We start from the raw sequence: 3,958 nt of genomic DNA, 5'->3' as shown, positions 1-3,958 counted from the left end.
TGACCTGGCAGCTAAAATGGATATTTCATTTCTAAAATGGCTGTAAATATATGCTGTAGCTGCAGTGAACAGAGAAACTCGACTGTGTCATATACACCTCAGCTGCAGTGAACAGAAAAAAAATGACAAGACATATGCATATGCAATCTTGCCACAGTCAACAGAGTAGGTCATACGTATCTATCTACCTATCTATCTATCTATCTATCTATCTATCTATATTTCTATCTTTCTATTTGTCCATAACTCTGATACCTATTCCCATCAGGAACTTCCATCAAGGGGGTGGCCTCAGCAAAAGTCTCCACTTAACTCTGTCCTTACTTGCCTCTCTCGCATATACCATTACACACGTTCTTCCACTATTTCTCTTCCACTCTATGGACTTCCTTTCACACCAACCCTTCTCTTTCATTCTCTTTCCTCATGTCACAGGTGGTCTTCCTCTCACATCAACCCCTTTAACTCTACTATCACACATTCTGTGAACGCCACATCTTCCATTCCAACCACGAGCCCAAAACACCTCGAAGTATGTTTCATCTAGTCTACCACTACACAATTTATTCCGTTTACATTCCCTGTCATACCAGATCTCTCATACACCCCCTCATTTCATATCTCACTCCATCTAGTCATACCACATGCTCCTATCATATCGTGTTTCATTTTCCCTGTGGACTCATATATATATATATATATATATATATATATATATATATATATATATATATATATATATATATATATATATATATATATATATATATATATATTTTTTGCTTTGTCGCTGTCTCCCGCGTTTGCGAGGTAGCGCAAGGAAACAGACGAAAGAAATGGCCCAACCCCCCCCCCCATACACATGTACATACACACGTCCACACACGCAAATATACATACCTACACAGCTTTCCATGGTTTACCCCAGACGCTTCACATGCCCTGATTCAATCCACTGACAGCACGTCAACCCCGGTATACCACATCGATCCAATTCACTCTATTCCTTGCCCTCCTTTCACCCTCCTGCATGTTCAGGCCCCGATCACACAAAATCTTTTTCACTCCATCTTTCCACCTCCAATTTGGTCTCCCACTTCTCCTCGTTCTCTCCACCTCCGACACATACATCCTCTTGGTCAATCTTTCCTCACTCATTCTCTCCATGTGCTCAAACCATTTCAAAACACCCTCTTCTGCTCTCTCAACTACGCTCTTTTTATTTCCACACATCTCTCTTACCCTTACGTTACTTACTCGATCAAACCACCTCACACCACACATTGTCCTCAAACATCTCATTTCCAGCACATCCACCACCCTCCTGCGCACAACTCTATCCATAGCCCACGCCTCGCAACCATACAACATTGTTGGAACCACTATTCCTTCAAACATACCCATTTTTGCTTTCCGAGATAATGTTCTCGACTTCCACACATTCTTCAAGGCTCCCAGGATTTTCGCCTCCTCCCCCACCCTATGATCCACTTCCGCTTCCATGGTTCCATCCGCTGCCAGATACACTCCCAGATATCTAAAACACTTTACTTCCTCCAGTTTTTCTCCATTCAAACTTACCTCCCAATTGACTTGACCCTCAACCCTACTGTACCTAATTACCTTGCTCTTATTCACATTTACTCTTAACTTTCTTCTTTCACACTCTTTACCAAACTCAGTCACCAGCTTCTGCAGTTTCTCACATGAATCAGCCACCAGCGCTGTATCATCAGCGAACAACAACTGACTCACTTCCCAAGCTCTCTCATCCCCAACAGACTTCATACTTGCCGCTGTTTCTAAAACTCTTGCATTCACCTCCCTAACAACCCCATCCATAAACAAATTAAACAACCATGGAGACATCACACACCCCTGCCGCAAACCTACATTCACTGAGAACCAATCACTTTCCTCTCTTCCTACACGTACACATGCCTTACATCCTCGATAAAAACTTTTCACTGCTTCCAACAACTTGCCTCCCACACCATATATTCTTAATACCTTCCACAGAGCATCTCTGTCAACTCCTCATATGCCTTCTCCAGATCCATAAATGCTACATACAAATCCATTTGCTTTTCTAAGTATTTCTCACATACATTCTTCAAAGCAAACACCTGATCCACACATCCTCTACCACTTCTAAAACCACACTGCTCTTTTATATATATATATAAAATTGTATAGCTACATAATAGTGGGATAAACATAAGCTAACGCGGGAGACAGCGACAAAGCAAAATGAATAAATAAATAAATAAAATAAACTAAATATATATATATATGTTTTTTTTTTTTTTTTTTTATGCTTTGTCGCTGTCTCCCGCGTTTGCGAGGTAGCGCAAGGAAACAGACGAAAGAAATGGCCCAACCCCCCCCCCCCCATACACATGTACATACACACGTCCACACACGCAAATATACATACCTACACAGCTTTCCATGGTTTACCCCAGACGCTTCACATGCCTTGCTTCAATCCACTGACAGCACAACCCCTGTATACCACATGACTCCAATTCACTCTATTTCTTGCCCTCCTTTCACCCTCCTGCATGTTCAGGCCCCGATCACACAAAATCTTTTTCACTCCATCTTTCCACCTCCAATTTGGTCTCCCTCTTCTCCTCGTTCCCTCCACCTCCGACACATATATCCTCTTGGTCAATCTCTCCTCACTCATTCTCTCCATGTGCCCAAACCATTTCAAAACGCCCTCTTCTGCTCTCTCAACCACGCTCTTTTTATTTCCACACATCTCTCTTACCCTTACGTTACTTACTCGATCAAACCACCTCACACCACACATTGTCCTCAAACATCTCATTTCCAGCACATCCATCCTCCTGCGCACATCTCTATCCATAGCCCACGCCTCGCAACCATACAACATTGTTGGAACCACTATTCCCTCAAACATACCCATTTTTGCTTTCCGAGATAATGTTCTCGACTTCCACACATTTTTCAAGGCTCCCAAAATTTTCGCCCCCTCCCCCACCCTATGATCTACTTCCGCTTCCATGGTTCCATCCGCTGACAGATCCACTCCCAGATATCTAAAACACTTCACTTCCTCCAGTTTTTCTCCATTCAAACTCACCTCCCAATTGACTTGACCCTCACCCCTACTGTACCTAATAACCTTGCTCTTATTCACATTTACTCTCAACTTTCTTCTTCCACACACTTTACCAAACTCAGTCACCAGCTTCTGCAGTTTCTCACATGAATCAGCCACCAGCGCTGTATCATCAGCGAACAACAACTGACTCACTTCCCAAGCTCTCTCATCCCCAACAGACTTCATACTTGCCCCTCTTTCCAGGACTCTTGCATTTACCTCCCTTACAACCCCATCCATAAACAAATTAAACAACCATGGAGACATCACACACCCCTGCCGCAAACCTACATTCACTGAGAACCAATCACTTTCCTCTCTTCCTACACGTACACATGCCTTACATCCTCGATAAAAACTTTTCACTGCTTCTAACAACTTGCCTCCCACACCATATATTCTTAATACCTTCCACAGAGCATCTCTATCAACTCTATCATATGCCTTCTCCAGATCCATAAATGCTACATACAAATCCATTTGCTTTTCTAAGTATTTCTCACATACATTCTTCAAAGCAAACACCTGATCCACACATCCTCTACCACTTCTGAAACCGCACTGCTCTTCCCCAATCTGATGCTCTGTACATGCCTTCACCCTCTCAATCAGTACCCTCCCATATAATTTACCAGGAATACTCAACAAACTTATACCTCTGTAATTTGAGCACTCACTCTTATCCCCTTTGCCTTTGTACAATATATATGTATATATATATATATATATATATATATATATATATATATATATATATATATATATATATATATATATATATATATATATATATATATATATATATATATATATATAAATATATAT

The sequence above is a fragment of the Panulirus ornatus genome, chromosome 42, assembly GCF_036320965.1.
Source record: "Panulirus ornatus isolate Po-2019 chromosome 42, ASM3632096v1, whole genome shotgun sequence".
Taxonomy (NCBI): Eukaryota; Metazoa; Arthropoda; class Malacostraca; order Decapoda; family Palinuridae; genus Panulirus; species Panulirus ornatus.
Note: the sequence above shows the minus strand (reverse complement) of the source record.